This window comes from Macrotis lagotis, chromosome 5 (genome assembly GCF_037893015.1).
Source record: "Macrotis lagotis isolate mMagLag1 chromosome 5, bilby.v1.9.chrom.fasta, whole genome shotgun sequence".
Classification (NCBI taxonomy): Eukaryota; Metazoa; Chordata; class Mammalia; order Peramelemorphia; family Peramelidae; genus Macrotis; species Macrotis lagotis.
Genome location: NC_133662.1, coordinates 170,952,470 through 170,980,237, shown reverse-complemented (window position 1 = coordinate 170,980,237; position 27,768 = coordinate 170,952,470). Strand labels below are relative to the sequence as shown.

Genomic DNA, 27,768 nt, shown 5'->3' with positions numbered 1-27,768 from the left:
TGACTTCTCAACCACTTGCAATCTGGCTTCACACCAGAACACTTGACTGAAGTTGCTCTCTCCAATATTATCAACAATCTCTCAACTGCTGCATACAACAACCTTCCTCTGTTCCACTTCCCTACAGCTTCTGTCACTAATGAACACCTCTTACTCCTCCTACTCCTGGATATCTTTTTCTTTGGTGTCTGTAACCCTGATTGTTCTAGATTATTCTCCAGTTTTTCTATCCATTTCCCCAACTTCATTAGCTGGATCATCCTCCACGTGAACTCCTAAAAGTAAATGTTACTTAAGGCTTCAACTTATCTGGCTCAACATTCTTCTGTCAACATACTCTCAGTGATATTGTTTAGTTCCCATGAGTTCAACTATCATCTCTATAAAGATACCTTAAAATTCTATATAACCTATTATAATCTCTCTCCTGAACTTCAAGGACATATTTCTCAATGACTACTAAGTAGATCTACCTGGATATCCCTCTGGCATCTCAAATTAACAGGTTCAAAATAGAATACATCACCCTTACCTTTAAATTTCCCCCCTCCTTCAAACTTTCCTACATCTAACTTAGGGTACCCCAACATCTTTAAATAATCAATTTTGCAACCTTATAATCATTCATGATGTTTCATCTATTTTGCTCAACATCTCTTACACCTGTTCTTTTCTCTTCATTCACATGGTCACCCAGTCAATTTAGACTTTTATCACCTCTCTCCTAGACTACTGCAACAGCTTCCTAATTGGTCTCATCCTCTCCAATTCTCCCTCCACAACCCTGACAATTTTTCTCTTCTAGTCAAAAACCTTCAGTGACTTATTGATTTCAAGATAAAACCTTGAACTACTCAGTTTGCCATAATCTTGCTATCCTCCTTTCCAGGATCATTCGAATAACTCCTTTTTCATAAATTCTCCATTCTACCTCAAATGGTTTGCTTCCCTGAACTTGGTCTTCCATCTCTCATCTCTGTGCTCTTCCATGAAGTGTCACTCATTCACTCCTTCCACAACTCTACTGGAAAACTTGGTGCCACCTGTTATGCAAAGCCCTTCCTGATTTTCTATCCTCTTCCCCCAAATGATCTTGAATTTATTTATTCCACAGTTCAAGAATTAAGAGCTGGATGGAACCCTAAAAATCAACTAGTCTAATCTCCTTATTTTACAGATGAGGAAACTGAGTCCCAGAAAAAAAGTAATTTGAAACTGTCATGCCTGAATTTCATATCTTTTGTTTAGTAAATAACATTTGTCTATGATTTATACTTTTCTCTGCCATCAAGAATTACAATCTCCCTAGCATAATAGGATTTAAGGTACAAGGCCATTTTTATTGCCCAAATATTTTGCAGTTTTTTTAGGTCTTAAAACAGTTTTTATATTTTGGAGTAAGACTTCAATTCTTTTCAGGATTTCCTCCCAGTCATTTTAGTTACCTTCCATCTACAATGTTGTTGCATATTTCTCTCAAGATATAAGAACTAAAATTTATTATATGATGTTCCAGGTACTACACACAGTACATAGTGCATAGAGTGCACAGTGAAATAGAAAAATAAAAGTTAAATAATTCCAGTCTTCTAGAATTTTACATGCTACTAAGAACTAAATATAGCTATTACTTTCATCATGGACAAGATCAAGATAATCTCTTTCTAAAAAACCCTAATAAAATGTAGTATTTTGATTTAACTCTGAGCATACTGAGCCACTGTCTTATGGGAATAATACAGTGATTCCAATCTGTGTCCCAGGATAACTTGGATCCAATCATCTTACCAAGAGTGCTTTATTTTTCAATAATTTTTTTATATTAACTCATGCTTATATTAAAGGTAAACTTCTATCTGCCTTTTTATTTATCTCTGGTGTGGAGATAAAACTATATTTCTGAAAGTTAACAACTTGGGAAGATGTGAGAAATGTAGGGTGTTGGTCTTCACAGGGTGTGGAGGGGAGCCCTTAGGGAATCTATTACAAAGGGGGAATGGCCCAGCCAATCACAAGACTGGAAGAGTTTTCCTAATCCCATTCCAGGAATAGCAAACCCCAAACCGATTAGTGATCTAGAGATCTTGACCTAAAGCTACTGAGTTTGCGCAATTAGGTAATTGAATATTAACCCACACACCCCCTGTGATGATTGGGGTTCTTTAGCATATCATGCGCCTATGATGGGGGGGATCAAATTATGGGCATGCCATGGAATGGGTGGACCTCTCAAATTGTAACTCAAACTCTGAGAGCCTATGAACATCTAAGAGGGAGGGGAAAGAGTTTCTGAAGACCATAAATTACCTGACTTTGAAGACTAATTCGTGCCTCACATCTAGGAGTGAGGTACCTGTACTTTGTAAGATGTATCTTGCAAGGTTCCTGAATAAAATGTACAATTTTCTCTCACTCTAGTAGGTTTTTCTTTTCATTCATTTATAACAGAAGAGATGAGGTAATCTAGAATTGAAAATGGAACTTTAATCTATAATGTAAAATCTAAGAAAAAGTAAAAGGCTGACTCATTCTCAGTTAATGATAGATTAATTCCTCATCTTAGATTATGAACATTTCTTTTTGAATCAGTGAATCTGTCACTCATCCTAATAGACTAATATAGTACCTGAAACTAGAAACTCTATACTGGAATCAAAGAAAATAGATTGCTCCCATCATCAGCTATAAAAGTGCTCTAGAAGACTAGGCCAAATAGTCTCAGGGCAAATGTCAAGAGAAAATTTATAGTACAAGACATCAAAATAAGCAAAAATGCATACAAATCTAAGGGGCAGTGTCAGGTAATGGGAGGAGCATTAGGAATTTGGTGAAGTAAATTATATAGTCCAGGCTCTTCTACCTTACTTGAGAAAGTCATTTAATCTCATTAGGTCACCACTTTCCTTATCTAGAAAATGAGAGGATTTAGAATCATTGATTTCTAAGAATGCTTCCAGATCTGATTGGATCTCTATATTCTCTGATTATAAAAATGAGCATACATATCTTTGACATAGTTCTACAACAATAAAACTCAAAGCTTCCTGACATTTAAGTCAATCAACCACAAAAAAAATCAAGTACTTACTATATGCTATCAGCTGAAGATGCAAAGAAAAAAAAAGTCACACCCTCAAGAAAATTATATTTTATTTAGTAAAACAACAGTATATACATGGAAATATAAACATTAATAAATGATAACAGAAATGAGGGGTAGACATTAGCAGCTAAAGTGAACCAGAGAGCCCTTTTGTGGGAAACAATTCTTGTGCTAAGCTCTGAAAGAAGTATTAATTCTAAAAGGAGTTACTGATAGAACATAATGGCAATCAAACCACCATAACTGGGTGTATGTCATTAACTATCAAGTTAATTGTAAAATCTTATAATCCAATGACCAGAAATAAAAATTTCTATTGTTTGCTATCAAATGAGTGAATTGATCATTTATATATTTTTTCACAATACTTGTTATTCTTTCAACATTGTTGTTGTTCAATCATTTCAGTCATCTCTGACTTTGTGTGACTCTATTTGGGATTTTCTTGGCAAAAATAATGGAGTCATATGCCACTTCTTTCTCCAGTTCACAGATGAGGAAACTAAGTTAAACAGGGTTAAGTGATTTGCCCAGGATCACACAGCTAGAAAGTGTCTGTGGACAGACTTGAATTCAGGAAGAGGAGTCTTCCTAACTGCAGACTCAAGTTGTTGTGCCTCCTAGTTGCCCCCAATGTTGTACTTTTATCTAAATCTACTTTACAATCCTACTCATAAGCCATGACTCTATAGAAGATGTACATAATATCAGCAAGAAAACAAAGATTGCTATTTCACAAGTATTTACTAGAATTATCAAGATACTTTAAAAAAAACAGCATAATCTCTCAAAAAATGGCATAGCTGGTGATTCTGGCACTAGTGAAACACTAAGAGTATACTTTGTAAAAGAAAACAAAACAAAACTGAATAGTGAGTTGAGGATTCAAACATCAAGAGAAAACTAGTCATTACTTGCCAGGGTCATTGGAAAGGGATCCCTGTTCATACATGGGTTAGACTAAATGGCCTCTGAAGTTCAATAAAAGACAGCATGGCATTGTGAATAACATGTTTTACTTGGGGTTCAAACTCTGTCACTGTGTGAGACCATGGGCAAGTCAACTGAGCCTCATCTTTGAAATGGACATGCTAATTCAGAATCTGTGGTTCTGTGGAAAAACATTATCTCTCTATAGCTGGGCATCTAGAGGAAGAAACATATATAAACATAAGCATGCACAGAGATGGGAGCAATTTGTCAAATATTTCAACAGAAAAAGTTTATCTCTTTATATGTCCTGACCCAGCCTTGCTAAACATATTCAACATAACCCTGGAACAAAAGTCAGAGCACACACACACACACAAAAAAGAGTAAGGGTTCAAATCGTTGAAAAATAAAAATAACTATTTCCCAAATTTATTCTAACATTTTTCTTAAAGCAAGGGACCAGTGTGAAAGAACAACTTATCCTTTATCACTTACATTTACAATCTCTTTATCCAACACTTTATCTTGCATTTTCACACCTCCTTTATAGTCATCTATAGAACTGATCAGATTTTAAGAGTAGTTTCTTAACCCTAAATATAAAAAAATACTAAAATATAAAAGGAAAAGAGCTTATGTATTGCTATTTGTAACATACTATTATTTATAGTCAGTTTAGAGATATGTTACAAGGTTATAGTGAGGACAGAAGCTGATGGTCTCTGTTAAATATCAACTTAGCTGACAAAATTTAGTTTGAAAAAGTAAAGCAGGCATTCATTGTTCCTTCTATATCTTCTCTTAACAGTTTCTATAATTGTCAGTGAGGTATCATTTATCATCAATAAGAGATACAAAAAAATAAAACAAGATGATGTTGACAATTTTGCCTGACTGCTTCCACCTATATTCTCAGGGGAGCAGGAATGTGGGGAGTTCTTAGTTTGGAGTTGTTTAAATAAACAAAAGCTCCTTTTGTTCCTTTACTTTTAAGAGTGAAGAGAACACCACAAAATGTTCCCACTTGGTCATTATTAATATTAGAAAGAAATATAAGATAAATAAAAACTTCATAATGAAAGTATCAAAAAGAGAAATTAAAATTTAGGAAAAAATTAAGAGCATTATAAAACTGCTCAGTTTTGTTACTTTGGACTAGGAAATGTGGAAATCCCTATAACAGTGATTCAGCAACACCATATACTCCAAGATTTCTATAAATAATAGTCTAAGTTAAGGGATGATTTTAGTAGTCTCCTACTTCCACCTACCAATTTTCTATGAATTACATGCTTGACTAAATAAATGTAAAGGAAAAAAGAGAAATATACCAACACAGGAGCCATGACTCTATCACTCATAGTAGAAACACACACTGACCATCATACATTACTTCTACTTCTCATATAATCTCCCTGAGGGATTAGCCATTTCTGCTGAATTGTAAAGAAAATCAATCATTCTGTTTAAACAAGGCACTCCCTAGATTAGAAGAGCTTTATTTTCTGAAGCAGAATTCAGGAAAGAACTTCAGCATTTTAAGTGATATTTGACTACATTTGAAGTATTAAAGTTTAAAATTCAGCTGTCAAATTGTAAATCTTTCAACTCAGAAGAAAATAGACAAAAATACACTAGTTTTTTTCACATTCTAACCAACCTGAATGTACCAGAAGAATAAAATTTAGAAAAATTTTAATTAATAGATATAGAATACCTTATGTATCCAGGTTGTGGAATATATGATGCATCATCCCTGGTATGTGATACTCAACACATCAGCTTTTTCTAGAATTAATTGGAAAACCAAGGCAAGTAACAATACAAGATATTTATGGATAAGAGTTCTAAGGGATAAATATAACAATAGTCACTCCAATTTAAAGGGAACAAATTAATTTTGCTCAGTGATGTACACTATTTAAATCAGAAAAAAAGAAAGGGAGTATAAAACTTAAAAATAATGAACAAAATGGTTTATTATTAAAGCCATTCCAGACTGACATTTATAGTTATAAACACAGGCAAGTTGTAATTCCAAACCATTCCCTCCCAGACTTTATTCACTAACATCCTTACCTTCACCAAAACTTCTGTTTTAAGCAGTTTTTCTCATGGTTCTATGTGTCGGGAGCAATCCCACAAAGAAGCAGAATACATACACACATATACACACTCCTTTCTTTTCTGTCCATGGTGAGCCAGGAAACTGTGTCTAACACTTCAAAATGTTCGGCCGTTAGGAGCTAAAAACAGATACTGTGCAATGCTAGATGTATTTTTGTCTGTAAGCTACACACCCTCATCATGTTCAATTTTTTCCATTGGTGGAACAGGATGATGCAGACTTAACCAGAAAGTGGTTTTCCATGGGCCGCTTGAAATGATTAGCCCGGACAGCGCGCCATAATGCCTCAGAGCCACCGGGGAATAATTTATGACTGGGCTGTTGTTTGACCCTGCATTCCAGAATTACCACGAAAGTTCCATAGGAAAGCCATTTGAAAGGTTGCTGAATAAAGGTTCACTCACTTGAAACTAGCCTCAGTTTCTTTTTTAAGCACTCTCACAGCTAACATACAAACCTAACGCCCTTTGTATGAAGCTTCAGTAAACACAGATTCTCCAAAACCGCAGCTGGAATGTTAGTCATGAAAACTCCTCTCTCTCTCTCTCTCTCTCTCTCTCTCTCTCTCTCTCTGCCCTTAAAAAATAATTTTATAATTTTGCAAAATGATACTATGCATAAGCAAACTCTTGTGTTCATTTCAAAGCTATTGCAGTTTTAAGTCCACTTGAGCTGCAATGCCCTACACTGGAAGCTCTTGTTTCAACTAGACAACAATTTTTCAACTTAATGAAAACAAAATTAAAGTAGCAATTGTTCTAAAGAAAACACATCATTCAGTTATTTTAGGTTTTCTCACTTTCTTCTAATTAAAATTCTTTAGTTTAATAAAATCCTAAAATTAAGAACCAAAGAGGCTTAGTGCCAAAAGTAGTGGGCCAGGATGAAGGGAGGTGAGACAAAAAAAAAAAAAAACAAAGACATACAAGAATTTTCAAGTTACATGTCTTTTATGTAGTTTTAAACACAATGATAGAGGTGAAAAATTAATGAGTATACCAAAATATCTAATACTTTACCAACTGCTATGGGGGGGATGACAACAGCACTATTTTATATTTTGGTGGAGGTTTATTTCATACACATATACACATACCACACACACACACACACACACACACACACACACACACACACATATATATATAAAAATATATTAAGTATCTACCTCATTTCCATCCTTTTCAATTCTGGGCCCAACTCAGTTGCTCATCTACTATTAGCTTTCTCAGGCACATGCATGGGCATATCAATCAGTAGATTCACCTTCCAATTGCATGGCCTATGTCTAAACAATAGATTTCTCATCCATTCACTTTTTTCAATATAACTTCTTAATAACTTCTTAGTCTCTCTCTCTCTCTCTCTCTCTCTCTCTCTCTCTCTCTCTCTCTCTCTCTCTCTTTGCAAGGCAATGGGATCAAGTGACTTGCCCAAGGTCACACAGCAAAGTAAGTATTAAGTTTCTGAGGCCAAATTTGAACTCAGGTCCTCTTGACTCTAAGGCTGCACCACCTAGCTGCTCCCTTAACTTCTTTTTGAATAAATAAGGACCTCAATTAAAAGGCTCAATAATTTTCTGAGTCTTAATGCAATCAACACAATACCATCTGCAAATAGGATCTAAGAGACTTCATCATTTAAAGATAATTCTTCCATATGGACCCTACCCAAGACATCTTCCAGGTCTGGTGATGACAAATAGATGCAATAATTATAAAGTCAAGTTTCTGAAGAATCAAAAATATGGGTGAGTGAACAGGTAATGGAGAGGTACATATTAAGTACAAGAATACTGCAAATATGCTCATAATAACCTTACACAAAAAAATGTAAGATTTCTTTTTGTTTATCCTGAAATCTTATTGCAATGGAATTCCCAGTGAAGAAACTCTCTCCACCACTCTAAATCAGTGCTTATTCTGCAACTGTCTTAATGTAATTCTGGCCTTTAGATATATAAAATATATCCTACTAAGCTTTCAAAATTCAAGTGTGCTCACGGTTGTGGGCTATTGCCAACATTCTTGATACTCTGGAGTTTCTGTCATTATTTAGCTTCTTTCTTAGAGAAGTCACACAAATCAAAGATCAGTTATTATAGTGAATTGGGCTTTCTAGCTCTGTAGATCTATTCAAGATCTAAAGGTTCAGAGCAGACTAGAATAGAATATTCTCAGTTTTCTTCCTTAAATGATAGGGATTGCTACTTCCCCCATTCATAAAACTGGACTCATTCCAAGACAACACTATATGAGGACATGTGAGTTAACTCCTTTCTGAAGTTAAACTCTCTAGGAAAGAAAAAATATCACAAAGAATTACTTTGACTTTGTTCTTAAATAACTATTTAAGCTACTGAATCTCAGAGGCACACAATGCTCAATCATTTCTTTAAAGATTACATTTGGGTTTTAATATCCTTACTAAAAAGCACATATTAAGAAACAAGTCATCCCAAAGAAAAAATTCATGCCTATTAGCCATCCTAAACTTTCCTATCATCTAGCATTTCCTGTACACGAAATCTTTATCCTGTTTACTTTTTTTTCTTTGAAGAGGTGGGGGAGATGGGAATGGGTTAGAAGTTCAGATAAAATGAAATATATGCATATATATATATATAAGCTTGAAGACCATTTTCTTATATCCATGAAGGGAGAACATGTCTTAAAAGGACAATAAAAAGCCTAGGAAATGAATTAATTCTGAAATAATATTTATTATTGTTTAAATGAGAAAAACTAGAATGATTTAAATGTATTCCATGTAGCACCCTCATTCAAAAAACTTGACAAACATCATTAGAATTGGATTTTAGTCACTTTGGAACTTCAAAAAAATGACAATAGTATAAAAACAGTCATTTTAATCAACAGTCAATAGCCTAATCTATTTACTTTTAATAAGGAAAAAAGATAAAAAGAATAAACCATTGTCAGTGAAGCAAAATTCCAAGAGATATGAAATCCCATAAATGAAATAAAACTTGTCTATATACTCACACAAATGGAAGATTTAATGATAAGCCACAAGATATAAAAATATAATATTAGAACTGAAATCTGTATCTCATACTTTGTGATTTTTTTAAAAAATAGTTCAACTAGTAGGACTATTCTGGGCTGAAAGAACTCAGTAAACAATGCTGTAGAATTTTTCTCAAATGAAAGAAAAAAGACTGAAAGTATATTAAGCATACTGACATTTCATCTGAGTAAATAATAATAGACTCAGAAAATTTATCCTCAAGAGAAAACAACTTTTTTAAAAATTTTGTTCACTGGCCAAATGTCAAACAGTCTTTTTCTTGAACTAAAACTTTCAAGAGATTTCGCTTTCATATTCAAAGATTATATTGTTGGAAAATTTAATTATCCATGTGCACAAGTATGACTTAAAATTCTAATACTATTGATTCTAACATCTGTTCTGAATGGAGAATAGATACAATCTATATTTCAGACAATATGAGACTGCTCTAAATCTTTGCATTTTGGATCATTTGATACCTTTGTTGGCAATATGTTATTTTTTCTATCTTTTATCATTATATATAATGCTGCTATCGATTAGTTTCTATGATGAAATTATTAGAATTTCTGTCAATGATGCTTCTTCCGTCAGTGTTGTCACCATCAAACCATGGTAATCTGTAATCTAGTAAAAGTTGCTTAGGATCCATACTTACCATTAATTTTCATTTCATATTTAAAATCCAATGTTACTGATTTGCAACCAGAATAAAATGAATGCCAATGGGTTTGGTGTTTAGATAGTGATGACAGTGATACCAATAGTACTAGTAACAGTAATAATAATAGTTAGCAATTATAGAGTACTTTTTCCTGATGAAAGTGCCTTAAATATATTGAAGTCTCAAAACAACCTGTGGGGTAGGTATTAGATATTACTATCCCCATTTTAGGAACTGACACTCTGAGAGATGTTGACAAAGTCTTGCTTTCTGTTTTGAGCAGCATGAAGAGAATCTTTAATGTTTATGTTTGAGAAAAGTCCAACTATCACTGGTAACATTTTATCAAGCACGTAACAAATCGGACACAACTTCCGCTTTCATATGCCTTTAGCCTATTCTAGAATTTGCTAACATCAATTATTTGATAACTGCCAAGCAATGAGAGAATTATCAAGGATAAAAATATGAAATAAAAGTTTTTGCCCTCAAGAAGAAACAATCTACTGGGAGAAACAAGTACATATATAAGTAAATGCAAAACAAACAACCCCAGTAAAAATAATATAAGTTGGGATCAAGAAGTTCAGTTTGGTGAGAATGTAGGGTGTGTGAAGTGAAGACTATCTAATGGGTAAGAAACATGGGCTGGGGATGAATTGTGAATAGTATGCTTTTTGAGTTTAAGTCAATAAGGAGCCAAAGATTTTATTGAATAGAAGCTTTAGGAATAAAATTGGCAAAAAATTATTTGAATCATGGTTTGAGAATTGGGAAAGAGATGGACCTGGGACAAGTCTCTTTTTTTCATTATAACAAGGTTCTTTGAGATTTTAATGTCAAAGCTAGGAATGCCTAATAAAATAAAATGCCATTGTTACATGGACTTGTATTGTGAAATTTCATGTATAAGTTAGACTACTTGAATTCAGAAGTTCCTTATAAATCTGAGAGTCTCTGATTTTGTCTATTTCTTAGGTCTGCTGTACTTATTTCTTAAGGCCTTGGTGGCACTCAAAGGTAATCTTTGATCTAATTGGTGCCATGAAGTCTAGGGAAGGCCCGGGAAGGACAATATGGCAAGATTAATGAAACCCAAGCTAAATCTAAACATAGAAATATTATCGCTGTATCAGTTTAGCACTTCTTAATCAATGTTTGGAAGAAAGGATAATTAATTGTTTTCTATATTTAGGAAGGATTAAATAAGAGGAAATAAACTTAAAATAAAGCAGATCATAGGATTGTACCTTTAGAGTTGGAAGTGATGTTGGAGGTCATCTAGTTTAAATTCTTTCATTCTATGGATGGGGAAACAAGTGGGGAGTAATTATTTCAAAATTACACTGAGCCAGAATTAGAATAATCTAATATTAAATCCAACAGTCTTTCCATAGCACAATGAAGAGAAAAGATATTTTTTACAGTCAGGTAAAGATACCAAAGGAAGTTATCAAGGTAGTTAAAGTTTCCTAAAAATATTCATAAATTATAGTCCTAAATGATTATTTTACCTCCCTCCCAAAAATGAAAATGGGTTGCATTATCTTCCCAGATTCCTTACAGATAGATTATGTGCTAAAAACACCAAAAGGATTGCTATAAAAGATATAGATTTAAAATAAAGTTGAATAGAAGACAAAAACAAGAAGACAGGCCACAATCCAGTTCAGTCCAACCTCCCACCTTGTGCAGGAACTGGTGTTACAACATATCAATAAGTGGCATGCCCTCCTTTAATACCACTGGTAATAGGAAGCTTAATTCTATCAGTTGATATGTGTTTATTTTTATATATCTCCATTAGATAATTGATATATTGAATTAAATAGTTGCTATAAACTTCCTAATTCCAATCCATTGGTTTATAATTCTACACTCAAGAGTAACACAGACCCCATTTGCTCCATCTAAATATCTGAAGTCAGTTAATAGGCTATCCCCAATCTATCCAGTCTCTATCCCCCACAAAAAAAACTACCAAAAAAACACCTCTCTTCCTCTCCAGACTAACTATTCTCTTTGTTCAAAGTATTCACATGACCCATTCTGATTTGTCTTTGGCTGTTCTAATGAAAGAATAAAAACAGAACTAGGCCCAAGTAAGAAGAACCCTAGTCAACCTCTGACATGAGTAGCACAACTATGGGTAACTTAATTTCTGTAAGTCTGTTTCCCCATCTATAAAATTCAATTTAACAAATATTTGTTAAGTGACTTCTTTATATGACACTATGTACTAGACAAAGTCAAAAAACTAAACTAGGCACTTGCCCTTGAATCTGTAACCATCAAAGTATGGGTCTATTGTGAGATCAGATGAAATCCTGTATTTCAGCATTTTGCAAACCTCAAAGTACCATATAATATCAACTATAAATAGTATTTTTACTCTAGTTTGCCAACATCACTTTTTAAATTTGGCATCCAGAATTGGAAACAACTTTTAAAATTAAAAACAAAATTTGTTCTGATCAAAGTGAAAAGTACAGTGTAATTATTACATTCCCTATTTTGGAAATTATTGTATTTTCACATATACACTTATCTAGAAGGAAGGGCATGTAATTTCCCTGGCATTGAGGAATACAGTGTGAGAACTCTTTCTATCTCAAATTAAATTCTGAGGAGTTGCCTGAGGCATTCAGAGGTAAAAATGATACAGGTAAATTCTTTTTTAAATTTTTTTTTGTTTATTTAAGGCAATGGGGTTAAGTGACTTGCCCAAGGTCATAGAGCTAGGCAATTATTAATTGTCTGAGGCTGGATTTGAACTCAGGTCCTCCTGATTCCAGGGCCTATGTTCTATCCATTGTACCACCTAGCTGCCCCAATGTCGGTAAATTCACAGAGCAAGGGTCCTAGTGGATTTGGAATAGAGGCTTTCCTGACTCCATGCCCAGTTCTATACTATGCTCTTCTTCACTGACTTACTGAAGACATAATTCCTCCTTCTCCCAACTTCACATACATACATAAAACTTATTCATGGTGTCGTCTTGCCAGAACACATAGATTATTATAAAACATGATACTTGAGATCAAAGTATCTCTTTATGCCTACCCGATTTAAATTTTTTTTCCACTAGTTGAATTATTTGAGATTTAACATATACAAAAATAAATACAATTGGGGAGGCTAGGTGTCATAGTGGATAAAGCACCGGCCCTGGAGTCAGGAGTACCTGGGTTCAAATCTGATCTCAGACACTTAATAATTACCTATCTGTGTGGTCCTGGGCAAGCCACTTAACCCCATTTGCCTTGCAAAAGCCTAAAAAAAACCCCATACAAATAAATAAATAAATAAATACGAGTATAAAATAAATGTAATTTATTATTCCTTTGGGTAAACATCTTGTGGGGTTTTATTTTAATTCATATGATCCATATGTTGAGGCAGCATAATGAAAAGAGCACTACATTTGGAGATGAAAGAACTGTATTCAAGTTCTTATATTAGTTAGTAGCTTGGATAAGATGCTTTAATCTTCCAGTGTCCCAATTTCCTTATCTTTAAAACCAGTATTAAAAATTGCTTTCATTGCTACCACTCCCTGAGAACAAAATACACCAGTAGGGAATGCATTTTGTGACCATAAAGCATCATATGAAGGTGCTGTTACCTATAAATGCTCCCCAGTATGAGAAAAATAGGTAACTAATGCTGTAGTATATCATTAACAAAAACTCCAGTGAAAAATTGAAACATATAATAAGTTTTAAAAAGTAAACTGATCCTTTCAAACATTCTAAGAGTAAAGTTGAGGATTAGTCATTACAAATTCTCAATCTGTAAAATGCAGAGAATGCTTGTTCACAGATAGGTAGTAGCAAGTATTATTAGACAGTTAAGAGATATAGGTGCTATGCCTTCATGGGAAATTTTCTTCTCCCTTTTCTTGCCATCACAAGGAAGATACATGGGAAGAAACTGAAATTCAATGGGAGTTTTTTAAGGAGCCTCAAAAGAAGAGTTAAGGTTGATCTACTTCTCCAATGAGACCATTTTCTGATCTCCAAGATTGACTGGTCTCTACAATTACTAATAATTTGGTTTCTCTTTAGTCTTACTTAAGTCTTATTTTTTACATTACCATTTTAGTCTTACTTTTTATATTACCATTTTACCTGGGCAAATTGAACTATTTTTTACTTCATTCTAGATTAATTGATTCAAGGCTTCCTGCATTTCTTATAATTCTTCATGTTTGTCATTTCTTTTTTTTTTTAGGTTTTTTTTTTTTTTTGTAAGGCAAACGGGTTAAGTGGCTTGCCCAAGGCCACACAGCTAGGTAATTATTAAGTGTCTGAGACTGGATTTGAACCCAGGTACTCCTGACTCCAGGGCCGGTGCTTTATCCACTACGCCACCTAGCCACCCCTGTCATTTCTTTCTGTATCATAACATTCCATTCCACTCATCTGTGTTCAACCATTCCCCAGTCAATGGGTACATTTTGTTTACTGTATTTTTAATACCACAAAAAATGCCAGATCATCACTTTTCTGTCTTAGACATCTTCAAAGTAGATTCCTAGTAATAGGATTATCACATCACTAAGAGGTTAGTGAATTTTTGTTTCATAATCTCAAGAATTGCTTCCCAGAATGGACAAATTTATAACTTTGCCAACAATAATATCAGTGGACCTGTCACCATATAGTCTCTCTAACATAATTTCAATCATTCACCATCTTTACCAATCTGACAAATTACATTCAATTTGCATTTCAATTAATGATATAAATTATTTTCATTTGCAATTTTTCTTTTGAAATTTTGATTCCCAGTATTTAGTCACTTAATCTGTTGCATGGTGGCTCTTGGTTTTAAAATACCACCATCAATCCCCTTTATATCTTCGATAACAGACTTTTTAAAAGATATTAGGAAATGTTTCCCCTATTCAGAGATAAATACTCTTGTTTTTGTAAAAGTCTGTTAATTTTATGTAAATGAAATTGTCTGTTTTGTCTTTTGTGGTCTCTGAAATCCCTTGTTTAATTATGAAAGCTACTCTAAGCCATAGTTATGAAAGTTATCTTCTTCCATTCTCTATTAAGTGATGTGAAAATTTCATATTTAAGTCACTTATACTTTTAAGGTTTACTGTAATATATGGTTATTATTGATATTGATGTTTTTGTTTAGGAAAAATCTGTCCTATATGTAAAATTTTAAATGTTTGGTTAAGAATAATTGCGTCTAGGGGGCAGTTATGTGGCACAGTGGATAGAGCACCAATCTTGAAGTCAAGAGGACCTGAGTCCAAATCCAGCCTCAGACAGTTGTTAATAATTGGGCAAGTCACTTAACCCCATTGCTTTGCCCCCCCCAAAAAATAACAATTGAGGCTATTAAAAATAATTATCAAAATCATATAAACAATGCTATGAAAATGGACAGATTGAAATCATAGACTCTTTTAAGCATCTATTATATTATGCACTCAACAATCAAATGATGTATTTTTCACCTAAACTATATCTCTATGTGTAGATATATATGTACATACACATACACACACAAAGAGAAATCACATAAGGTCTGTGTATAAACATATATGTTTGTGTTTGTGTGTCTGTGTGTATAAAATGACCTCAATTATTGGACTCCCAATCTTTTGAAAATGATATTTCATTGTACCCAAATCTCCTTCATTTTTCTCCTCTTATAATTCTAAATTGAAATGAAATTCTCTCTGTACTTTGAATCAGAGTTCTGGTTTGGTTTTAAGGGTTCACTGTCAGTGTTTGGCAACTGAAAAGATTGAATTAAAAGCTTGCCATGATGAATCCTCTCCATTTAAGATACCATAGGGAATTCTTAGAGTATTTTCCACATTTTATGAAATCACGTGCCATACATCAAATTTAAGTGCATTTGCAAAAAGTTACTTAGAAAAGAATCTCTTAGGGGGCACCTAGGTAGCATAATGGATAGAGCACCAGCCCTGGAATCAGGAGGACCTGAATTCAAATCTGACCTCAGACAATTAATAATTACCTAGCTGTGTTGTCTTGGGCAAGTCACTTAACCCCACTGCCTTGCCAAAAAAAAAAAAAAAAAAAAACTAAAAAAGAAACGAGTCTCTTTCTCTACGGGAACATCAATTATCTAAATTCAAAAAGGGTAGGAAAGAGAAAAATCTGACTTCTTAAACTCATATCCCTTGCACAAAGAGCAGTTAATAAAACTTATTTGGGGATCAAGTGATTAAGGAACTAAATTCTGACTAATATAGTATGTAAGCCTTTGGAAAATAAGGATTGACTCAACCTTACCCAAAGAAGTTCAGAAGAAATAGAGATTAATCATCCATTCATCCAGATATATCTCCTGAAAAAGGGGCAGGTGATCAAGTGACACAGCTCTGGGAAAGAAAAAGAGAACTAGAGAAAGAAAAGAAAGAAAAAAGAAAAAAAGAAAGAAACAAAGACAAAAGAATGAAAGAGTTAAAAAAATTTAAAAAACAAATTTTTAAAAATTAGAATCTTCTCATTTAAATTTAATTTATTAGCAATCAATTAAAAATATTAATTCCATTTAAAAAGAAATTCTAAAAGAGTATTAAAGGGACTCAGTTAATAACTATTGAATCACAGGTCATTCACTAATCGGGCTAAAAAATAATACCAGGCAACCCACTAAAAAATGGCACAAATTGACATCTGAAAATAATCATTTAGGTTTCCTTTGGTGTAAAAACATTTATACCTCAAGGTCTTAGCTTAACTTCTTCAGTTACAGCAAACCTCATGAGTTCAGAATGTATCAGTAGTAGCAGCTTTTATCTCCTTATGTATACATAGACATGAACATACAACAAGAACATACAAAGTTGAAAATAAGTTGGGGCAGCTAGGTGACACAATGGATAGAGCACTGGCCCTGGAGTCCAGAAAACCTGAGTTCAAATCCAGCCTCAGACACTTAATAATTACCTATCTGTGTGATCTTGGGCAAGTCACTTAACCCCATTGCCTTGCAAACCCCCCCCCAAAAAAAAGTTGCTATGTCTTCTTAATTTATGTGACCAATTGTGTGGGCCAATTAAATTCTAAGTCTCTAAGACAAAATCTTAAAGAGTTAACCCTTTACTCTTTACAAAGTGATTCTTTATCAGAAAAGAGACCCGTTATTTTCATAGCACCCCTATATTGTAAAGATATTGATATTCTACATTTGGTCTGCCTCTAATATGCTACATGAGGACATAAAATAAGCACTTGAACAAAATAAAAATTGGAAGAAATACTATAATAGACAAAATAGATATTTTATATATGTGTGTGTGTGTGTTAAAATTAGCATGATTTAGGGGAAGGGGGCATTAAATGGGGCAACTTTGAAAAATAAACAATATTAAAAACTTTTAGAGGGGAGGCATATGAACCAAAAATATGTCTATAGAGAAAATATCCCTAATTACCCAGATACCTTCTTTCTCCATCCTCCAGAACCTTTATGAGAACTGTCTTACATACATATCAAGTTATTTTTGATGTTGATAAGAGAACAGAAAAAAAGCTATGTTCAACAGTATATGATGTGTTTTTGGTCATTCAAGTGACTAAAAGGTAAAGAGATGTCAAGATCCTCTTAGTGTTTATTATCCTTGTTGAATATCAAAAATTCATTTGATTCAGTAGAGCAAAATACCCACTTCAACATTTTTTCCAGGCATTTTCTTCACATGCTATAATCATGAAAGATTCCTTGAAAGATATAAGATAATTTTGTTCAATGATCCATATTAATATCAAGTAAGCATAAAAAGGGAGAGGTATGCTTGCCAAGAGCCACTAGGTGACACAGGGGGCAGAGAACTGGGCCTGGAGTCAAGAAGACTCCTCTTCCTGAGTTCAAATTTGGTCTCTTCTACTTACTAATTGGGTGACCCTGGGCAAGACACATAACCTTGTTTGCCTCAGTTTCCTCATCTGTAAAATGAGTTGGAGAAGGAAGTGGAAACCCTAAAGAGCTACCACCATGTTGGATGTTTGAGACAGAATCTCAATGGAAGTCTTTCCAATAGATGTGAGATTCTCTCAATCAGCAGAGTCAAGCTCAAACAGAAATGGTAACCCTCAAATCATACAAAAGGATCTTTGATATTGACTTAAAACCATGTTAGTATCATATATGTTATATTGTATTTTACTTATTTTGTTAAATATTTCCCAAATACATTTTAATTCAGTTCAAGTCACATTAATAATTATTAGCTGCAATTCAGCTAGTGGACTGCATGACTAAAATGCATGCTCTAGCTTTAACATAACTAAAGGTTGCTTGTTGCCCTCAAAGAGGACCAAAATGGCATCACTATGTCAGAGACAAATTATACTATATTAAACTATGGATGATCAGACTAAGCCGAGCTCAGGATACTCCATCATAGGTCAGGAACAAATACTCCATGTGAACACCTGAGAAGGATTCTCTAAACTTCCTTGGAGCTGCTTCAATTCTGCTTTGCTCACAGGGCACAGCACCCTCTCTGATGAGGGCACCCCATGCCAGGCAGTCCTGTCTCCCATGTTGCACCATCAAGTTCTTCAGAGAGACCATGTATTGCTTTTCTGATCCCTCTGTAATCTCCTGCCCTGTAAGAGTTCTCCATAAAATAGCCTTTTGGGCAAGTTTTCATTTGGCATTCAAATAATGAGGTCAGTTCAGGAGTTATGCTCCCTATAGCAAAGTTTGGATACTTGGCCATTTACCTTGAGAAAGGGCCTCAGTGTCTGGTTATCTTATCCTCAGAATCTTCTTAAGACAATTTAAATGGCAGCGATTCAGTTTCTTGGCCTGGAACTGGCATACTGACCAGGTTTGCAGGCACACAATAATGAGGTCAACAAATGGCTCTAGGGGCAGCTAGGTGGCGCAGCCCTGGAGTCAGGAGTACCTGAGTTCAAACCCAGCCTCAGATACTTAATGATTACCTAGCTGTGTGGCTTTGGGCAAGCCACTTAACCCTGTTGCCTTGCAGGGAAAAAAAAAAAACTAAAAAAATATATAAATGAATAAGAGATTGTTCATTTTATAAAAAGATTGTAAAGCTTTTAAAGCTTTCCAAAGAATAAGTCTGTATTTTGTTCAGGGCAGCCAATTTCACATTGATATGCTGGGAAACTTTTCCTTACATCAATAACAAATTTGGGGGGTATTTGTGGAAAGGGGAAGTGTAATTGTTTGGGGGTTTTTGTTGTTGATTTATTTTTGTTTGTTTTGGTTTGGTTTTTTTGCAACTTCCATCATTGTTCCTACTTCTACTCTGAAGCCACGCTAAATTTTCTATTACAGAAGCCTTTCAAACAACTTGAAGATAACCATAAAACCCTCACCCTTAAATTTTCTCTTCTCCAATCTATTCAACCTATGCTGTTTTCCTTTCCAAGACAATTCTTATATAGCATAGATTTGGTTAACATATAGCTAGAACTTTTCCTTATGTCATCAGGAGGTCAACAGATTTTTCTCTCTCTTTGCCCTCTGGTTCTAATTCATCTGAGCAGTTTCATTTATGATTCTTGAAATACAAAGTCTAGGCTTTTCTTTTCTTTTCTTTTTTATCATAGTTGGCAAAATGTCTAATGACAAATTATTTCTTCTTGATCTATGTCAAATTTTTTGATGATTTCTATTTTCTTTTATTTTTTTCAGTTTTTGATTTTCCTTGCTGTATAAAATAGCCATTGATTTCTGTTTGCTCTTCTCAAGTATTCAGGAAATCCAAAAATTGAATTAGGCTCACCACCTCTTCTTCACTTTTACTTTCCCTCTAATTCTTGATTCAAGAGTTTTTATTTCAATTTTTTATTTCAATTTTTAACTCACATTTCCTCTAATTATTAATATAGTCCTAAATGAAATTTCATTGTTTTCCTTTGAGTATTTGCAGTTGTCACAGGGCAACTCTCCCCTTTGAGGGAATCTTTAGATTTGAATTCATTTTTGATACTAGACCATATTTGCATTAATTCATCCAGCTTTACCTCTTGAATTAGGACTTTGTGACTGGGCCAGGTTCCACCTTCTGCTTTGCTTTTGGAGTGATAATGTCCTGAGTCACCTGATTTCCAAAATTAACCTCTACATCTTAGAATTGAGTACTCATGGATTTTGGAGGGTCAGAATTCTAGATCTTGAGGGACTTCCTGACATCTCAGGACAGGACTCTACAGATTCTATAAACCTTGGTCCTGGGCTTCATGGTATATTCACTGCTATGCTATACTCTGATTGCTACGCTTGCCTCCCCTTGGTTTTCAAAGGTCCTTTCCCTGGGACTTTCTATCCTCTGAGGTTCTTACTGCATCAAGACATAAGTTGTGTATGTGTGTATATGTCCCATCTCTGTTCCTGCTGCAAGGCTAGATTCCCTTGGCCTTGGTTTTCCTAGTAGGTCCTTAATATTAAATCCATCTTTAACATATTAAGTCCATCTTCAACAAAGCAAAAGAAAGAAATATCCATAAAACTGGCCAAAGTCAGTAAAGAGATCTGATTCTGACAGACTGGAATTTTTAATACCAATATGATTTAAAGTAAGTTCTAGCATACATTTGTGTCACACCACTATGAGCTGAATGAACAGACAGCAAAATTTGGATCCTTTGATTATTGATCATTTTGGATTTAAACACATTTACTCTGAAGACTCAGAATGATAAAATTTTTAAATTAAATAAGCATTTAGATGATATCTAGATTAATCTCTCACTTTTAACAACATTGAAACTGAGACCCAGAGAAGGAGAACCTAAGAAGATACAGACTGTGACTACAATCTAGTTTTTTGACTTTCATTCCAAAGCTCTTACACTATTCCACATTAATAGATGGCAGGAGCTGGTTCCCTAACTTTTCCTCCATATTGTTCTCCTAGTTACTTTTTCTATTTTCTTTTTGTAGATCAGCTACATAAATACCTAGCATTTAATTAGTTAGGTGACTGATTTACAAATGGGTAACTTTTGCAAGTTTCCATTACTAGCATCCAAAATTCCTTGAGTCAAAAGCAGGCTACCCTGAGATTTTTAGAAACCCCATGTTTTGCTTAGCCAAGAAGAACTAGTAAATCAATAGAACATAATCATTTACCCTGCTATCATAGTGTAATAATTGACCTTTGATACTAGCCACTATGAGATCGATTAGTAATTATCATTGTAGAAGAATGCAATTATACCATTAAATTATAATTTACTAAAATAAATAATAGATTTAATTATAATTAAATTGAGAACATACCTATTTCTGATCATGTGGCTTACAATTTTAAAATTTTGTCCAAAGATGAAGTGACAGACAACATTCAAAGATTTTTAAAGATAGCTAAAATTCTGCAAGTTTACCTTTTATGAATTAGTATGATGATGTACAAAAATATAGCAGGTCTTTTTATAGCACCAAAGAATTGGAAATTGAAGGGATATCCATCAATTGGGGGATGACTAAACAAATTATGGTATGTGGATGTGATGTAGTAAAGAAAAAAGTTTATCCTTCATTCTTATAGAGCAAGTGAGGCCAGTGGCTTAGCACAGCAACCCCTCACTGAAATCCAATTCACCTGCTTTTCATGGCATCACCTCCCTGATATGGTCTTCTTCTAGAACAATATGAACAACAGTACTATTGGTCTGTAAGAAAAATGAGCAGGTAGGGGGCGGCTAGGTGGTGCAGTGGATAGAGCACAGGCTCTGGAGTCGGGAGTACTTGAGTTCAAATCCAACCTCAGACACTTAATAATTACCTAGCTGTGTGGCCTTGGGCAAGCCACTTAACCACATTACCTTGCAAAAAAAAACTAAAAAAAAATTTTAAAAATAAAAATAAAAATAAAATAAATATGAGCAGGTAGACCTCAGAAAAGTCTGGAAAGACTTGCATGAACTGATGCAGAGTGAAGTAAGTGGAACCAGAAGATCATTACATTAACAGCAACACTGAGTGATGGTCAACTATGATAGACTTAGCTCCTCTCAGCAGTTCAGTAATCAAGGACAATTCAGGATGGAAAATGCCATCCACATCCAGAGGAAAAACTATGGCATCTGAATGCAGACCAAAGTATACTGTTTTCACATTTTAAAACTTGTTTTATGTTTTTTTGCTTTCTCAAGGTTTTTTCCCCTGTATTTATGATTCTTCTTTACAACATAACTAATACAGAATTATGTTAAATATCACTGTACAAGTATAACCTATATCAAATTACTTGCATTCTGGAGAGGAGGAGAGAGAAGGGAGAGAGATAGAAAATGTGAAACTCAAAAACTTACAAAAAGATTAATGCTGAAAACTATCTTTGCATGTAATTAGAAAAATAAACTATCGTACCAAAAAAAATTTTTTAGTCATCCTCTAAATTCTTAAATCTTACAGGGGCTAGTTCAGCAATAGCTATACATGTCTAAATTTAAAGTATTTGGATTATTTTCATGAGTAATAATTCATATCTGAATTTTCAAAAAAATTTCACTGAGGCTCCATTTGCTTTTAAAACAGTTGCAACCAGGAGCTATAAATAGGGAGGGAAGATAATGTCTCCAAATATTTATAATAGCACTCTGATTTAAAAGGAATACATCTTATTTTTCTCACTCAATTTTGAAGATTTCTCAGCTTTAACAAGGTTTTCTTCCCCTGCCATTCCCCCACCCTCAATCTTGAACCCAAAGATGCAGTCTCGGAATTTCACTTCTTCACAAAGGAAGCCCAAGAGGAAATCCACACCTAATGTAACACAGTTAACATCCATCAATTTGTAAAGCTATTTGTCAAGGTCTGGTAAGTTCACAGACTTCCCTCTCAGTATTTATAAAACTTTCACTACTCAGTGGCTGCAGACTGTCAAGGATCTGGAACACACTTATCACAACAGTCCATTCACTTGGGGCAAGTCTTTTGGGGGGAAAGCAAGCTGAAGTTACTACTTAACCCATGGCCTTAAAAAAAAAATCTTTTCTCTTCCTCACTCCCCTCTGGCCCCCACTTATCTCCTCAATGTTTCTTTAGCTACCTTCCTTTGAAATTCATTTGTTTTCCAAATCTTGTTTCCACTTTCTCTCTGGGGGAATGGGGGGGGGGGTAGGGGGACAGTTTACTGTCCTGGCTTTTCTTTAACCTCCCTAACAGTCAGGGCTGCTTATCAATTTAGATAGTTTGCAGTGAAACAAAGCAATCAGTGGGAGGGGGAACATTTTCCAGGGGCAATCTCCATTCTATCATTAACTCCTTGTGAATCACTGACCAGTAGAACTTGACTCATTTTCATCTCTGGGCTTCAGTTCAGACAGAGATCATTTATTATCACAACCTGCTTCAAGTATAGTGCAAGAAGCTTAAGATACATAATGAATAATGCAACCAAAGGCATTGATTCAGGCTACATCATTATGTACTATAACAGTTTTCACTGTTGACTGATGAGCCCACTGCTCAGAGCCAATGTCATCAAATGCTAACCATAACAAAGCAAGGGTGTACAGTCCTTCAGCAGACCATAAAAAGCCAAAGAAACATTCCATTCACATCAAAAGGGTGACTAATTATGATGAAAAAGGGAGTTATAGCAGTCCACTCAATGTCAGAATTCTGGATATATAGAGCAAAGGCTTTTTTCCTCCACATGATAAATCAAAATTCTCATCATTTATCAAGTTCTACCACATGTGGGAAGCCCCCCCCCCCCCCCAAAAAAAAAATAAAGCAAGGATAAATGACTGGCTGGAAAGATCAAAGGGAATTGCATCCCAGAAAGTGAATAACTGTTCAACTCATTGAATTCCCAAAGCTGGTATACTTTCAGCTAATATGGATTCAGGTTGAGATGAGTTTGGCTGGCACTGCAGTGGCAGGCACTGGAAGATATACTGTTCTATTATGTCTTTCTTCTGACAAACCGATGTGTCCTCTGATCCAATGACACAGGCCTCCTCAAATAAGATATTCCATTTCCCAACGTAAGACATTCTCACTAGCTATCATTCATGTCTGAAATTTTCTCTTCTTCTCTGTCTCCTGGACAGTACCAACTAAAATTCCACTTCTCATAGGGAGCCTCTCCTAATTGCCCTTAATGTCAGAATCTTCTCTCTGTTAATACCCTGTGAATATTATGTGATACTCTGTGATTATCTATAGTTTGCTTGTTGTCTCTTCCACTGGACTTGGAAGACTTTCTCTGTATCCCCACTTCTTAGAATAGTACATGACCTATGGTAGATGATTAATCACTACTTTCTGACGTGTCATGCAAGGAACTGTACGAGGGATAAGAATCTGGTTTGTGAGATGGGACATACAATGATAATATGATAAAGGGAAAAGGCTGAAAGTGTCAGAGGAGTAATGCTATAGCTCCATCATCAAGGGCCAGGGCCTGCCATGAGGGTATTATCTCTTCAGTTTCTAAAATAGATCCTTGCATGGTAGATGCTGAATAAATGCTTATTCATTGAATGATGAGCCTCACAGGAGGAAGAAGAGTGATACTAATAGACAAATAATGGGAAGGGAGGTTAATCAGAGAGGAGCACAAAACAGAAAGACAGCTACAATACAGAGTCTGAAAGACAAAAAATTCAATTTCATGAGTTCAAATCTGACTTCAAACACTTATTAGCTTTATGACCCTGAGAAAGTCACTTAACTTTGTTTACCTCAGTTCTTAAGCTGAAAAATAAGTTAGAGAAGGAAATAGCTAATCACTCCAGTGTATTTGTGAAGAAAATTCCAATTGGGATCAGGAAAAGTCAGTCACAACTAAAATGCCTGAAAAACAATGAAAATACACACTCCAGAAAACAGACATGAAGATGACAAAAGAATATGGTAAAGTAAGAACATGATAGACCAGTCTGACTGGACTACAGGGTTTATGCAAGTATATATACAATATAAGAATAGAAATACTGACTGAGGCAAGACTAAACTAAAGAAGGTTTTGAATGCTAAAATAAGGGATTTTAATTTTATTCTGAGTGCCATGGGAGTGTCACAAACTTAAGGCTGGGGAGGGGCAGAGAATATGAAAAGTAGTGTTTGATCTTGAGGATTCATAGGATGATAAATTTCAAGTTTAAAGAACCATTATCATCTAATTTAATTCTCTTGTTTTACAGATGAGAAACCAAGACCATGAGAGGTTAAAGGACTTGCTTAAGGTCCCTTACAAACTTTCCTAGCTTTCATATACTTTCATAACCCACTCCTCACCCACCATCACCATATTTTCAGTACTTTCTTATACTTTACCATTTATTCTTCAATCCAGTGACACTGGCTATTCATGAACAAGATACTCTATATCTCTGTTCCAGGCATTTTCTTTTTTTTTTTTTTAGATTTTTTTTTTTGCAATGCAAATGGGGTTAAGTGGCTTGCCCAAGGCCACACAGCTAGGTAATTATTAAGTGTCTGAGACCAGATTTGAACCCAGGTACTCCTGACTCCAAGGCCTGTGCTTTATCCACTACGCCATCTAGCCGCCCCTGCTCCATTTTCTCTGAAACTAGAATGTCCTCCCTCCTTAGCTCCACCTTCCCAGTTTCCTTCAAATCCTAACTAAAATTCCACCTTCTATAGGAATCATACTGTCTCCAGCAGATTATTTTCTGGTTTTGTGTTTCTATATACTTCCTACATATATAGCTTGTTTAAACATGTATGTTTACATGTTGTTTCCCCCATTATATTGTAAGATCCTTGAGGCCAGGATTATCTTTTGGTTCTTTTTGTATCCCCAAATGCTTAGCACAGCAAAGTAAGAGCTTAATAAATGCTTACTGATTGGTCCAAAATCACACAGGTAAGTGACAAAGACAAAATTTGATCTGACTAAAATCTGATTCTAGATTTAGCTCTTTTTCCCTCCAAAATGAGCTAAAATCAATGCTGAAGCAATTGCTGGAAGTTTGGGCAGTTGATCAACTTATACATAACAGAAATCTTAACCAAATTCAATGCCCAGGCTTACCAAGGATTCAACACCTTCTGGGTCCTTTAGGACCTTTTTTAAAGGAAAAAGACACATCTCTTCCAGGAGCTACAGAATAAATTAGTCTGGAAAATGTTGATCAAGGTCATGCTGACCTTAGTAATGATTTCAATTGAACAGTTATTTGATTTGCTGAATTAAAAAGACTGCAGATTTTCAAGTAAAGGATGTAACTTGAATCTGAACTCTTTGAGATGACCAAGCACAAGTAATTTATTAATTTCTTCTGCCTTTAATTCCTTATTGACAAAATAAAAGATCATCTCTTAAGGTCTTTTTCTAGATCTATGATTCTATGATCTCTGTGTCAGAATCAATGATACAGATAGAGATATGTGATGTGACTAACATTATTACGTATTTCATTTTAAGGTCTTATAGCTTCTTTTTTGTATATGAGCTACATGTTATTATTTTTCAGTCATTTTAGTTGTGTCTGACTTTGTGACCCAATCTGGTTTGGGTTTTTTGGGGGGGGCAAAGATATTGAAGTAGCTTGCTATCTCCTTTTACAGATGAGAAAATTAAGGCAAACAAGTTAAAGTGATTTGTCCATAGGCAGCCAAGATAAATTCAAACTCAGGTCTTTCTGACTCCAAGTCTGGCACTCTATCCCTTACACCACCTAGGTGCTCTCACATAAGGCTCCTGTGGTACAATTGGTTAGTGCTGTACTTATAAGGTAGGGAGGATGGAGCAATGGTGAGCATAGTTTTAGGGGCAGGTTGGCAGTACATGCCTTGAAGTCAGGGGATGGGAATTCGAACCCAGTCTCAGACACTTAATTCTTACTAGCTGTGTGACTTGGGCAAGTCACTTAACCCTGATGCCTCACATTCAGGGCCATCTCCAGTCATCCTGATTCATATCTGGTCACTGGACCCAGATGCCCCTGGAGGAGAAAGTGAGGCTGGTGACTTAGCACAGCAACCCCTCACTCAAGATGAATTCACATCCTTGTCATGGCATCACCCCCCTGTCTTCTTAGAAAAAAGGACAAGCATTATTATTATTATTATATATATATATATACTTCAGAAGTAGAAGTCCAAATGATGTGAACAAAAATGTTGACCTTCTTTCCTGTTTCTATCATCTCTAAACAAATAGTCTGCCAATATTCAGTTATTCAAAAAACAAAGGTTTTAGTGTTTATCATGGTCCAAATAATGTGTTAAGTATTGGGGAGAAAAATAAAAAGCAGTAACAGCAGTCCTCAAGAAGTGCATATTCCAAGGGGGAAATCACATGTATGTAAATAGGTACAGTTATACTTTACATTTATTACCTATATGGTGGTAAAAAGAAGAGAAGGGGAAAGAAAAAGAAAAAATGAAGAAAAGTATACATGAAACTCATCTGGCTTTCTCAGGTACTAAAAAGATGTAGAATAGAAACAGGCTATCAAAAGAAGTAAGGAATCTTAATTATCCTCTTTCTTTTTCTTTATTATTCCATGCATTACCAATTCTCACTTTGCTAATATAAACCTTGTGCATGTTATAATCTTCTCTTTATGTCAGAAATGATGGAAATATATAGATATTAATTAGTCAAAGAAAAAAACCCAAGGACCAAAGAGTAGAGGGTTATAATGCAGAATTGCAGTTTTCAAACAATATAAAGAGTTACTGCTGAAAACTCATGATTTCTTATTCATATGATTTTAAATATTCCAAGTAGTTTGCTCAGGCTTTAGATAAGAAAAATACAACTGGCTGATTTTTCTTTATGTTAAAAGAATAATTTAATCAAATTTAAAACTATAGCACTAAAATAAGATTTACAAGTCTTTGATCTGTTCTGTTTCCTTCTTTCCATCTCTATTTCCTATCATGCTGGTCCAGGAAATGACCATAAATCAAGCCTAATCTTAGTGCAAAAGTCGCAG

At 34.7% G+C, this 27,768-nt stretch overlaps 1 protein-coding gene across 17 annotated transcripts in view; it reads right to left on the bottom strand.

Annotated features, from left to right (window-relative positions):
* TIAM2 (TIAM Rac1 associated GEF 2) overlaps nucleotides 1–27,768 on the bottom strand; it is a 338,837-nt gene that overhangs the window by 153,542 nt on the left and 157,527 nt on the right. For 12 of the 17 annotated variants that reach the window (XM_074187889.1, XM_074187883.1, XM_074187888.1 and 9 more), the window contains one exon: nucleotides 16,150–16,257. The exons of 4 other annotated variants lie outside the window; for them this stretch is intronic. The gene's annotated coding sequence lies outside the window, so the exon portion shown is untranslated. Of the gene's footprint in view, nucleotides 1–6,115; nucleotides 6,975–16,149; nucleotides 16,258–27,768 lie in introns of those variants that run through there. One more of the 17 variants, XM_074187898.1, reaches the window with a different exon arrangement.